The following is a 14,350-nucleotide window of genomic DNA, read 5'->3' as shown; positions in this document are numbered from 1 at the left end:
GGAAAAGAAATAATAACAAAACAAGAAACAAAGAAATTCAAAACAAACAAGCAAAAGACCGATAAGACAAAAAAAAAAAAGCCAAATATAAGGCAACATGAAACAAAAAGTCCACAAAAATACCACTGAGTTGGTTTTGCATTGGCCAACTATTCCTGGGCATGGGGCCTGCCTATGGCAGATAGACTAGTGAGACTCCATTGGCAAAAACTGATTTTTCCCTTTCCCAGTGGGCATCAACTGTAGATAGCATCCTGCTTAGGGGTGGGAGCCCCATGTTTACTCTCCCTTCAGTGCTAGACCCTGTGTGGCTTGAATCTGTGCAGGTCTTGTTCCTGCTGTCAAATTCCCATACAGATCAGTCCTGTTGGTCTGGAAGAAATGGTTTCTGGAGTCATCTATTCCCTCTGCTTCTTGCCATCTTTCTTCCTCCTCTTCTACAAAGACCCCTAAGTCTCTAGGGGAGGGGTTTGAGGAATAAATATCAGTTAGGACCATAGACCACTCTCTTTTGAACCTTGCACCACATAGAGATGCAACACAAAGGTAGGAAATCAATCCTCAATGGACACTGCATCTCTACTAGGTGTCCTAAACCTGGCCTTGTCAGCCTTCAGGACAGTGTGAAATACATCTCTGTTGTTTTTGTTGGCTGTTCATTGGCTTGGAGTGATTGTGTTTTGTGTGCATCTGCATTTGGTTTGGGTGAACATGAACACATATTTGTCTATGTTGAGGCCAAGGATCAACTCTGGCCACTATCCTCATTTTTGTTGTTGTTTGGTTCTGTTTTTTGTTTTGAGACAGGGTCTCTTACTGGCCTGAAATTCAACAAGTGGGCTAGGTAGCCTAGTCAGTGTGCTCTAGGGATCTGCCCATCTCCAACCCACTAGCACTGAGATTGCAAGCATGCATTGCTCTGCCAAGGCTTTTTTTTACACATGTTCTGAGAATGCTTGTGTGGCAAGCACTTTACCAACTCAGCTGCTGTCCCAGCCCCACATTTCCATCATTTATACTCATTTAGGAACCACTCAGTTATGTACTCACCACAGCAGGCTGAGCAGAGGAAGAGTCACTTTGACCACTTCTCAGTGTGCAATTTCATGTCTTTTACAACACTGACAATGTTGTGCAATTGCCAGGACCATTGGATCTGAGAGAGAGACAGAGACAGAGAGACACAGAGAGAGACCTGACTATATAGTCCTGGCTGGCCTAGAATTCACTCTGTAGACCAGACTAACCTCAAACTCAGAGAGATCCACCTCCCTCTGCATCCCAAGTGCTAGAATTCGTTAACAACTTTAAAATAAGAAGACACCTTTACAACGAAAATACTTTCCCCCAAAGTTATTTATTGTTTAAAAAACAAAAACATTTCAGATATCAGTGTTAGGCAACGTGGGTGCCTTCTTCCAACAACCATTCAGTGGTTCTCTAAGTCATCTGCCAGAAATCACTTTCCTGTCGGCGCTCAGCTCAGAGCACTCACAACATCCAGGACCCACTCAGCTTTGGTACTCTCTAATGTGAAGTCTCTTTCCTCCTGTGAAAATTCCCTCTCCTTTGATATTAACACCACCCACCTGGGTCACACTTCCCTCTTCCTGTGGCTGTCAATGGCTGCCACCTCTCTTCCTGTGCCTGAGATTTCAGCCCCTGGATGTCGGTCTTCCAGTCCACCTTAACGGCTGTCATCATTTGGAGTAGCTGTCACAGACCTGCAGTGACCCTCCAGGAATTGATAGGAAGCTGTTAGTTTTTTTTTTTAACTCTACCGCAGCAATCTATAAAAAAAATTTTTAAATAAATTTTAAAAAAATCACAAAATGCTCTCCCACCAATGTGCATCTCATTAGGACCACAGCCCCACACTTTCTCCTGTACCTCTGTCGCTTTAGGCGCTCAGAAGTCCCTCAGTACAAACCCTGTGCAAACACCATTCTATCATCTTGTTCTTTCCCCACTGGCAAACATACCAAACTCAAACCCTAGATGAACCCAAACATCTGGCCTCCCAGCGCCCAAGCTCCAGTGGGAGAAAACACACAGCTGAATGGATTGATATGATTGAAAAGTCAACATCCCCAACCCACTGTTGCTTGGCAACCTAATTATGCATCTCCAGTAAACTTGGTTGATCTGGTTCCTGAATGACTGCTTGGTACATCCCCACTCCTATCAAGTCTTCCTTTCCTTATCTGCCCCAAAGAGTCCATAACCAAGTTCTATGCAGTTTACCTCCAAACAGCATCTCCTAACCACCCACTTCTCTCCTCTGCCACCCAAATGACAATCCTCTGTGGGCTGACTAGCCTGGCAGTTTCCTAAGGATTTCCCCTGCCTTCTTACTGCTCTCTCTTCAAATTCTTAGCACAGAGCCTAGCATGATTTTTTAAAATATATTACATATTTATTTCTGTATATTGTGTGTATGTGTCTACACGTGTGCTTAGGTGTGTGGGTGGGCACACCCATCCTTGCTAGGCAATCCAATGTTCAGAGGATAACTTTCAGGAGTCAGTTCTCTCCTTCCACCATGTGGGTTTTGGGAATTGAAGTCAAGTTGCCAGGCACCTTTACTCACCGAGTGCCTCACTGGCCCTGGGGTGGTGTTTTAAAAGCAGCGCACAGGTCATATTATTCACCTGTTTTAATATAACCCCATGACATACCTCCTCAGTTTCAGAAAAGAACCAGAATACCTTAAAGAAGCCTCCTGCCCATCCAGTCTGGGCCCTTGGTACCATTACATCTTTATTTTTCTCTTGTTTTCTTTCTTATTGCATTCTAGCCTAGGGTAGCCTCGGGTAGCCTCAGGAGCTTCACATGCCAAGCTTTCCTTTTGGCTGCCATGGCTCATTCTCCTCCTTAGGTTTGGTTTGTTCCCTGAGGTCTCCATGTACCCTACCAATTATCATCTAGATAACATCCATTAATTCTTTTGGCCTCAAAGTTAACAGCTCGGTTTTAGGGAAGTCTTCTTGACCAAGCCCATTTTCCATTCACAGCTACTGGGGTCTGATTAGTGGTACCTCTTTTTGCTTTTACTAAAACACAACTTACACTCACTACTTAAAACCAGGCACAGAGGCCATGCGTGGTGGCACACTCCGGCAAACTCAGCATTGGGAGGTGGAGGCAAGAGGATCAAGAGCTCACAGTTACTCTCCAACACTTATTGAATTTGAGAACAGCGTGCCTATGGGAGATCTGTTGACCACAAACAACCACCACACTATAGCTGGACTGAAGAGATCTTACTATTATCACATATAGCATAAGAATTCTATTTGTTATTTAAATATAGGGCAATATCTTTGCTAAGTCTTTAAAGCAAGAGAAAGTGATCTACCTATATTTTGTGAATGGCATAGGCATTCATTTATGTGTGTAGTGTACAGTTAATTTTGCACTACAGTGGTCCCACTAAGAAGTTGTGGTGGAGGGCTAGCAGGATGGCTCAGAGGTTAAGAGCATTGGCTGCTCCTCCAGAGGTCCTGAGTTCAATTCCCAGCAACCACATGGTGGCTCACAACCATCTGTAATGAGATCTGGCGCCCTCTTCTGGTGTTCTGCAATGTATACATAATAAATAAATCTTTAAAAAAAAAAAAAAAGTTGTGGTGAAAAGTATGTCTTGTAAACCTAGGATTGACTGGAAGGCTCTATACAGGAGATGTTTTCTGGCTCCTACTTTGAAGTATTGAAATAGGAGTCTCCTAGGGCTTTGGCGTGACATGACTGTGTACCCCAAAGGCTTGTATGCTGGAAGCTTGGCCTGCACTGTGGCACTGTCAAGGAGTGGAGGGATCATTAAGAGCTAACGCCTTGTGGGAGGTAAGTAGGTTATTGGGTTCATGTGAACCTCATGTGCCCTCATTAGATCCTATGAGAGAGAGAGAAGTGTTACAAAGAATTGGTGGGGCCCTGAGGAACTCTGGCTTCACAGCTCCTCTTGTGATGGCTTTACCATTATCTCCCGTCACTTCAAAGTTTCCACCAAAGGCTGAAAACAGATCTCTTTGTTTTATAAATTATCCAGCTCCAGATACTTTGTTACAGCAACAGCAAGTAAAATGATGCATATTTTAAAAATACCTTTGCCTTTTTCTAATTTGTTTAACTTTTGGTGAGGTACATGCATACTAAAGACAGAAATAGTCCTGACATTTAGTATATTGCTTGATAAATTTTTACATGTGAATACAACACTCAAGCTTTACTCTGGTAAATATATTTAATATTTCAAATATTCTAGTACACTGTCTTGTAACCAGTCTTAGTAAACTTTGGGAAGTGGAAGAATTATCTACACAGCTTCTGTCACTCACATACTATGTATTCATGCTTTGTCTCCTTGCTACAACATATATCTAACAAAAGCAACTTAAGGAAGAAAGTTTATTGTATCTCAGGTGTTGAGAGAGCAGACAGGTAGAATCCTACATTAAAACCATCTGGTCAGGCTGGGCCGTGGTGGCACACACCTTTAATTCCAGCACTCGGGAGGCAGAGCCAGGCAGATCTCTGTGAGTTCAAGGCCAGCCTGGGCTACAGAGTGAGTTCCAGGAAAGGTGCAAAGCTACACAGAGAAACCCTATCTGGAAGGAAAAAAAAAAAAAAAAAAAAAAAACCACCATCTGGTCTTAGACTTCGTTTTTGTTGGGAGACTTTTAATTATTTCTTCTATTTCACTAGGAGTTGTAGGTCTGTTGAAATTGCTTGTCTGATCTTGACTTAACTTTGCTAAGTGGTATGTATGGAGACAATTATCTGTTTCTCTTAGATTTTCCAGTTAGGTAGAGTACAAGTTTTTAACCTATGTCCTTAGGATCTCTGGATTTCCTCTGTCTGTTATGCTCCCTTTTTGTTTCTAATTTTGCTAACTTGGATATTCTTTCTCCACCTTGTAGTTGGTTTGGATCAGGGTTATCAATCTTATTGATTTTCTCAAAGAATCAACTTATTGTTTCATTGATCCATTGTATTTTGTTTATTTCTATTTTATTGATTTCAGTCCTGAATTTGATTATTTCTTGCCATCTACTCCTTTTGAGAGTGATTTCTTCTTTTTGTTCTAGAGCTTTCATGTGTGCCATTAAGTTACTAATAGAAGATCTCTCCACTTTTTTGATGTGGGCACTTAGTGCTATAAACTTGCCTCTTAGAACAGCCTTTATTACCTTTATTATGTCCCATACAATTGGATATGTTAGGCATTCACTTTTATTCAATTCTAGAAAGCCTTTAATTTCTTGACCCATTCTTCATTCAGTAGTGAATTGTTTGGTGTATAAGCTTTCTGTTTCTGTTACTGTTGAAATCCAGCTCTAATCCATGATGGTCAGATAGGATGTAGGGTGGTATTTTAATTTTCTTGTGTCTATTGAAACTTGTTTTGTGTCCAAGTATGTGGTCAGTTTTGGAGAAAGTTTGATGAGGTGCTGAGAAGGTATATTCTTTTGTATTTGGATGAAATGTCCTGTAAATATCTGTTAGGTTTATGTGGTTTATAACATTACTTAGCTCCAGTATTTCTCTGTTTAGTTTCTGTCTGGATGGCCTATCAATTGGCAAGAGTGAGTTATCAGTGTGTGGGAGACCATATGTGATTTAAGCTGTAGTAGTGTTTCTTTTATGAACTTGGGTGCCCTTGTACTTGGTGCACAGATACTAAGAATCGCAGTGTCCATGCGGTGGGTTTTTCCTTTGATGCGTATGTACCTTCCCTATCTCTTCTCGTTAGTTTTGGTTTGAGGTCTATTTTGTCAGATACTAAAATGGTTGCTTCTCAGGTCCACTTTCTTGATGTGTTTCTTAGATGAAGCAAAAGTATGGATCCCATTTTTTAAAACAATCTCTCAATCTAGGTGCTGTTATTAGGGAACTTAGACCACTGATACTGAGAGATACCAATGAATGGTGTTCGCTGGTTCCTATTATTTTGTTGTGGTGTGTATTTGTGTGTGAGGGGGGTTGTTTCCCCTTTTCTGATTTGCAGGTCTCAGATTATTTATTTCTTGTGTTTTCTTGTGTGGTTAACCTCTTCATGGAGTTGGAGTTTTCCTTCTAGCATCTTCTGTAGAGCTGGCTTTGTAGATAGATATTGTTTAAATTGGTTTTATCATGGAATGTCTTATTTTCTCCATCTATTGTGATTGAAAGTTTTGCTGGGTATAGTAGTCTTGGCTGGCATCTGTGGTCTCTTGTTTTTAGTCTCCATTGAGAAGCCAGGTGTTATTCTGATAAGTCTGCCTTTATGCTACTGGTCTTTTTCCCTTGCAGCTTTTAATATTCTGTCTTTGTTCTGTATGTTGGGTGTTTTGATTATTGTATGTTAATGGAACTTCCTTTTCTGATCCAATCTATTTGGTGTTCTACTTATTTCTTGTAGCTTAATAGGCATCTTCTTCTTTAAGTTAGGGAAAGTTCCTTCTATAGTTTTATTGAAAATGTTATCTGTGTCTTTGAGCTGGGTTTCTTCTCCTTCCTCTATTTCTATTATTCTTAGATTTGATTTTTTTTTTTTTTTTTTTTTTTTACAGTTTCCCAGATTTCCTGAATGTTTTGTGCCAGGAGTTTTTTAGATTTAGCATTTTCTTTGACGGAGCTATCCATTTCTTCTATCGCATCTTCAGTGCAAGAGATTCTCTCTTCCATCTCTTGTACTCTGTTGCCGAGGCTTGCCTCTAAGCTTCCTGTTTAAGTTGCTAGACTTTTCATTTCCACTTTTACCTCAGTTTGGGTTTTCGTCACTGATTCTGTTTCCACTTTCAGGACTTAAACTGTTTTATCATTTCCTCCCGCTGTTTACTCTGTCATAGTATGTTAAAGGACTTGTTCACGCCGTAAGGATTTCTATCATATTCATGAAGGCTATTTTTAAGGCTTTTCCTTCTGCTTCGGCTATGTTGCAGTACTCAGGGCCTGCTGTGGGAGGGTTGCTGGATTCTAGTGGAGACACATCATCATGCTTGTTGTTGATTGAGCTTTTGCTCCAGCTTCCAGGCATGTGGGATGGGGAGAGTGTCATTATAGTGCCGATATCTGGTCTTGTCTTTGTCAGGTGTGCGTTTTGTTCCTGGGTTTCTGTTTCCTCTCTGGTTCTTAGGACAATATAGTAGTGGTGTGTTGCCCAGTAGGAAATTCTTCTGGGATCCTGATAGGTGTGGGCACTGGGGGTTCCTAGCAAAATGCGTTTCTGGGTATTGGGAGTTGACAGTTAGAAATGGGGATGGGTTAGGAGCTGGAGCGTGAGGGGTCCACAGGAGAGAGGAAAACAGTGTGTTCCACCAAGATCTGCTTCGTCCCCTGAGAACAGGGACAGAGAGGGAGCAGAGGCCACAGCAGAGAGTCTGCTAAAGAACTGAGGATGAGACTGAGGAATAGAAGAGCAGAGGGAAAGGTGAAGACCTGCAGTTGGCTTACCTTCTTCCTTGGCTGGAGTGGCCTTTGGGGTCTCAGGGAATGCCTGCTCCAGTGAGTGGGGGAGGGACGTTGGGAGAGGAAGATCTAAGTGATCCACTGGGTATGGGGGGGAAGGGGAGAAGGGAGGCCTCAGCAGGTGGTCCACTGCAGAACTGGGAGTGAGACTGGAGGATTGGATTTGGAGAAGCAGAGAGGTGAAGATCTGCCCAGAGTTCAGCAGGAAGGCTTTCACATTACAGATTCCATTAATTTAATATAATTATTTATTTTTTATTTATTTATTTTATTTATTAATTTATTATTTTTGTACTAATTTTAATTCATGTTTTGTAGGAAATTTTCCCATTTCCATCAAGTTATTAGTTTATTGATACACAGCAGCTGCTTTTACTTTTCTTGTTTGTCTGTGTGTGTGTGTGTGTGTGTGTGTGTGTGTGTGTGTAGCACAAATCTTAAAAGTTCTTATTAATAAAAACAAACCCAGAGCCAGGTATTGGGGTGAACGCTGAAAGATCAGAGAAACAGAACAAGCCACAGCCTCCTCACCTCAGCTGATCCTGTTTCCTCAGACTGGAAGCCTCTGAGTCTTCATCCAAATGGATCTCAGCTGAACTGCTGCTAAAAGCCTAATAGCTTAACCAGGCCAAAAAGCTTCTAGTTTCTGATCCTCACACCTTATATATCTTTCTGCTTCCTGCCATCACATCCTGGGATTAAAGGCGTGTGTCACCATGCCTGGCTGTTTCCAGTGTGGCTTTGAACTCACAGAGATCCAGACAGATCTCTGCCTCTGGAATGCTAGGACTAAAGGTGTGTGTGCCACCATTTTCTGGCCTCTATTTCTGGCCTCTATGTCTATCTAGTGGCTGTTCTGTTCTCTGACCCCAGATAAGTTTATTAGGGTGCACAATATATTGGGGAATACAGTATCACCACATGTGTGCATGTCTGTGCATGTGTGTTTACATATGTCTGTCTGTGCATGTGTGTATGTATATGTGTGTGTGCCATTGTAAGTGTGCATGTTTGTGCACTCATATGTGTATATGTATGTGCATTTGTGTGCACAGGGTTCACTTGTGTGTGCTTGTTAATGGAAACAAATCAACCTTGGGTGTTGTTCCTCAGGTACCATCCACCTTATATTTTGAAAGCATCTCTCCCTGGCTTGGAACTTGCCAGGTAGACTACAGTGGCTGGCCAGGAAGCCCCAGGCATCATTCTGTCTCCATCTCCCCAACACTGGAGTTCCAGGCATGCACCATTGGGTCTGGGCTTTTGTATGTGAGTTCTGAGGCTGGAACTGGAGTCCTCACACTTGCTCAGCAAGTGCTCTCCAGATCATGCCATCTTCCCAGATACTTGCCTTCTCATCCTTTTGGTGTCTGTGTAATCTTTTGGGATATACACTTTGGTTAATCTCATTTGTGTGGTTCTTTTTTCTTCGAATTAGTCTTATTAAGAGTAGAAATCACTTCTGAGAACTAACTTCGCTTTCTCTGCAGCACACCTGCTCTCTCCTTCATTGATATCCGTACTTATCTTTGATATTGTTCTGCCTTTCACTTTCATTGGGTTTAATTTACTTCAGCTGCAGCTGAGGTGCAAGTGTGGATTCACCTTGAAGGGTGACTTCTTTAAAAGTATGCTGCTTTGGGGCCGGAGAGATGGTTCAGCGGTCAAGAGCACTAGCTGCTCTTCCAGAGGACCTGAGTTCAATTCCCAGCACCCACATGACAGCTCAGAACTGCCTGTAACTCCAGTTCTAGGGAATATCTCTCTCTCTCTCTCTCTCTCTCTCTCTCTCTCTCTCTCTCTCTCTCTCACTCACACACACACACACACACACACGTGCGCACATATGTTACTTAGTTTTCAACCACATTAGGATATTCAAATAACCTTGTCTTTGCCAATTCTTTTCACTTCATCTTCCTGTGATTACCAACATATTCTGTGACATACTGGTCTTTTGAAATGTACTGAGACTTTACTTAAAACAAACATTTGAAAAGGACTGGACTGTATATCTGCAGTATTACCGACATTAACAGACATTCTAAAATGCTTAGAAGTCAAGGTTTTCTTCTGCATTCTCGAATGAATTCTACTCCAGACCCCATCTTGGGCATGGCCTTTGTGGTGTGAGAATTCAAACCCAGGGTGTCTTTCATTCTAGGCAAGTGTTCTACTACTGAACTACATCTCTAACCCCTTTCTGTACTTTTTAAGACTTATTTATTTTTACTTATGTATATGAGGGTTTTGCCTGCCTGTGTGTACACTGCATGTGCCCCTGGTGCACTCCAAAGTCAGATAGCCTGAATGGTTGTGAGCCACTACATAGGTGCTGGGAACTGAACCTAGGTCCTCTGCAATAGCAGTGCTCTTAACTGCTGAGCCATCTCTCCAACCCCATCCATTCCTGTTTTGTTATATTGTTTTTAATTTCATGTGCATGGATATTTCACCTACATGTATGTCTGTGTGAGGGAAGAGTGTTGAATACCTCGGAACTACAGGTACAGATAGTCATGAGCTACCATGTGGGTGCTGAGAATTGAACCCGGGCCCTCTGGAAGAGCAGCAAGTGTTCTTAACCACTAAGCCATCTCTTCAGCCCCCCCATTCCTGGGCTTTTGACAGAGAGTCTGGTAAGTCTTTGGCGCTTATTCCTCCACCATGAAAGTTCTGCCTTTCAGAGTTGGAGATTTGTTGTTTAGTTTCAGGCATTTGCACGCATGGGGGGGGGGGCAAGGAGGGAAGGAGGGGAGAGATTAGCTAACAAGGGGCTGGGGAAGGGTTTGTTTGGTTTTGAATGTTCCTTCTGTTATCATGACTTGGGCTGTTGCAGATTTCTTTGTGGCTACATCTACCAGCTTTCTATATTGTACAAGCACTCCCCAGATATCCTGTAGGGGGAAATGGCTGTCCATCTGGATGATACTGTAGATTGCCATTGGCAATACCAACCCACAGGGCCATGGCATCTTTATTTTTCCCTTTTAGTAAAGATGCCCACTCTCTACAACAGCCTGTGCCCAGACTCAGCACAGGCACCTGGGAAAGAAAATGGTCAGCAATCACAGCAGAGTTCTTCTCTTCCTAAACTTCATTTCTTCCGGTTTCTAGTCTTGGATAAGGTGTGGTCTGGTTGATCATTATCTTGTTCTGGTTCTGCAAGATGGACAGAGGACATCCTATCACAGTTATTGCTTGAGGAAACCAGTCTGGTTCCTAGCTGATTATCTGCCCCAGGCTGCAGCCTCAGCACCATGGATAATTGCCCTCTCTGCGGTGAGATGTCAAGGTGTGGTCCCTCCTGTCATTGCCTCAGCAGATAAATTGTTAATCTGTTAATCAATGTATTAATTACTGCTATATCACAAGGGAAAAAAGCCTGCTTCCTACAAGATCATCTGCTCCAGGGTCTCTCACCTCAGATAACTGTCCTCATCCTGGGGGTAGCCTCTCCTTATAGGCTAACAGTTCCTTGGGGGATCTTTCAGGACATGTCCCTTGTCACAAAGATGTTTATGGATCATTCCTGTCCCTGGAATCCAAGGTGACTCTAGAGCAGTATTTCTCAACCTGTCGGTCCTGATCCCATTGGGGCATCAAATGACCCTTTTACATGTCACTTAAAAACATGAGAAAACACAGATATTTACATTACAATTCATCGCAGTAGCAAAATTACTATGAAGTAGCCACGAAAATATGGTTGGGGGTCACCACAACATGAGGAACTGTATTAAAGGGTCACAGCATTAGAAAGGTTGAGAATCAGTGCTCTAGAGGAAAGGGTAAGGACAATGGCTTATCTCTGTGCTTCCATCTTGGAGGTGGGATGTGCTGGGTTATGTAGGGTACAGGATCTTATCATTTTTGTTCATTTGCAGGATTTTAGCAGAAGTAGCTCCTGTTAAGACCCACTTCTGCAGATTGCTAATAACTTTTAAAATGATTTTGGTTGTGTCATTTTTTCTACTTACGATAGTTTCCTGCTATGAGAACATCATACTCATAACCAGGTTTGCATCTCTAGTGATTTACAAACAACCAATAGCCTAAAGTAGTACAAGTTTAAAAAAAAAAAAAGAATTACTGACAGAATATAAAATTGATTTTAATGTTGCAGCTAAAAGGACAATAGTATTTACTCGAAATAAATTTATAGGTGCAGTTTGTTGGTTATTTAGATAACATGGAACAAATGTCTAGTATTCTCTTATACACACTTTTCTTTTTTCCTGAAGTGGAAGGGCAAGCCATATCTCTAAGCCTTTTAGGCCAGGCCATGAACCAAATTATGTCCAATAGGCTATGAGGACGAGTGAGAAATGTCAGTTCTGGGAGAGCATTCGAGTGAGCAAAGGGGCTGGTACTATAGCTCAATGATAGAGTGCATGCTTCACAGGCGTGGGCCTAGACCCAATCCCTAGGACGAGGAGGAGGAGGAGGGAGGAGGAAGGGCTGGAGTTCAGTGGTACAGCCCGTGCTTTTCAACATGCAGGCAGCCCTAGGCTCATGCCCAGTCTTGCCCTCTCAGTCGCAGCAATAAAGCATGCCACATGCTTAGCTACAGAGTCTGAGACACTACCAAGGGAGGGAGTCACACAGAGGAACTGCTGTGGACTTAGAGTCGGTAAGAAAGAACTTCAATGGGGCTGGGGAAATAGCTTAGTTGGTTAAAAAAAAAAAAAAAAAAAACCACTTGCCCCACACACGTATAGGACCTTAGATGAGTCTCAGAACCAACATTAAAAAACCAGTTGTGGGCTGGAGAGATGGCTCAGCAGTTAAGAGCACTGGCTGTCCTTCCAGAGGTCCTGAGTTCAATTCCCAGCAACCACAGTGTGGCTCACAACCATCTCTAATGAGATCTGGTGCCTTCTTCTGGCCTGCAAGCATGCATGTAAGCAGAACACTGTATACATAATAAATAATAATAAATAAATAAATCTTTAAAAAAAAAAAAAAACAGTTGTGATGGTATGAGTTTGGAATCCTAGTACTAGGGAGGCAGATCTCTGGACCTCAGTGGCCAGGCACTCTAGTCTACTTGGCAAACTCTAGGATAGTAAGAAACCCTGTCTCAAAAAACAAAGTTGACAAGCATCCAAGGAACAAGACTGAAATTGTCTTCTGACTTATATACACATATGCACATAGACCCACAAACACTTAAATGTGTGTACACACACACACACACACACACACACACACCAAAAGCTTTTAAGAAAAAAAAAGAGCTGGAGTGTGTTGAGTCACTGCTTTCTCAGGACAGGCCTGTAGCTCAGCATTGCCCATCCTGTCCAGGCAAATGCAGGAAAGAGTGCTAATAAACACAAACATGATGTTGACTCTGATTATTGTTTTTTATTTTTACTTATTTATTTATTTGGGTGTTTGTTTGTTTGTTTGTTTGTTTTTAGACAGAGTATCTTTACATCTTCCTGGCTGTCCTGGAACTCTCTATGTAATCCAGGCTAGTCTCAAGCTCACAAGAGATCCATCTGCATCTGCTTCCTGTATGCTACTAGGACTAAAGGCCTGTGCCACCATCCCCAACCACACTGTTCTATTTTTAAAGCTCCAAATTGGAGAAACTAGGAACTTCTGTTTGGACTATTAGACACAACAGCAAGCATGACTGTGATAAATTCACCTCTACAGGAAGGTCAGTGAGGAACAGCCTTCGATTACATGCTCTGGAGCTTCCTGAGGAAGCCTTCCCCCACACTATTTCCCCTTGAGGCACATACATGAAAAAGAGTTAAGCTGTACCATACCTTGAGCTCTAAGTAATCTTAGTGATACTATCTTGTGTATTAACATCAGGGACTTTCCAGTCCTGAGAAATTAAAGCAATATGCTGAAAGAGGCCGCACATATTAACCTTCTGGTGTATCATCACCACACTGTTTAACCAAGCAATGTGCCCAAACTATCCTTTCTCAAAGCAATTTCTCCTCCCCTCTCCCCTAATTCATTGTGTGCATGTTCAAAACTACTTGAACATATAGGAAAAGCTATAAAGAACTTGACTAGGTAGATAGTGTGTGAGTGTGAGGACCACAGGTGTTAGGACCAGTCCGGATCCCCAGCACCCATGTAAAAGTCCAGGCAGACATGATGGCCACCTGTAATTCCATAATTCTAGCACTTGGCAGGAAGAGCCAGGAGATCCTTGGGACAAGCTAGATAGACAGATATAAATATCAACTTCACACCTACACACACACACACACACACACACACACACACACACACACACACGAACTTCACCAGCAGCTATAATGCTTAATAGCTCAACAGAATACTTTCTTGGATAAGCACATTTTAATTAAATATTGTGTGTTTTACTCTAAGGGGTAAATTTATTTATTTGAGTTTTGATGTTATTTAAGGCTTTTAAGAGTTTGAGGGGTTAAACATAAGAAGGAGGGGCTGAAGATCTACCAACATATCTTCTCTGCCTAGCTACTTATTCAGCCAAGGCACAAAAGCCATCCTTGAGTACAACTATGTCTCTAAGATTGGGACTATTGGTAACTGGGATGGTTAATTTTATTCATCAATTTGACTGGACCATTAGGTATTCAAATATTTGTTGGAACATTCTGGAAGTATCTATGAGCATATTTTGGACTGACTTTCATATTTAATCTATAGGCTGAGTAAGACAGAATGCCTTCCCTGATGTGGATGAAAAGGCTTATAGAATTAAATAATTGGTCCTCTCCCATATCTGTAAGAGATAACTTCCCTTGTCCAACTGTCTTCTGGGTTGGGCACTGTTTTTATCTTGCTTTTTATTAGAATTATGCCATTGGTCCTCCTGGGTTTGAAGTCTACAATGTCTAAGGACTTACCAGCCTCCATAATCATGAGCAAATTCCTTATTAGGAAT

This window comes from Onychomys torridus, chromosome 5 (assembly GCF_903995425.1).
Source record: "Onychomys torridus chromosome 5, mOncTor1.1, whole genome shotgun sequence".
Lineage (NCBI taxonomy): Eukaryota > Metazoa > Chordata > Mammalia > Rodentia > Cricetidae > Onychomys > Onychomys torridus.
Note: the sequence above shows the minus strand (reverse complement) of the source record.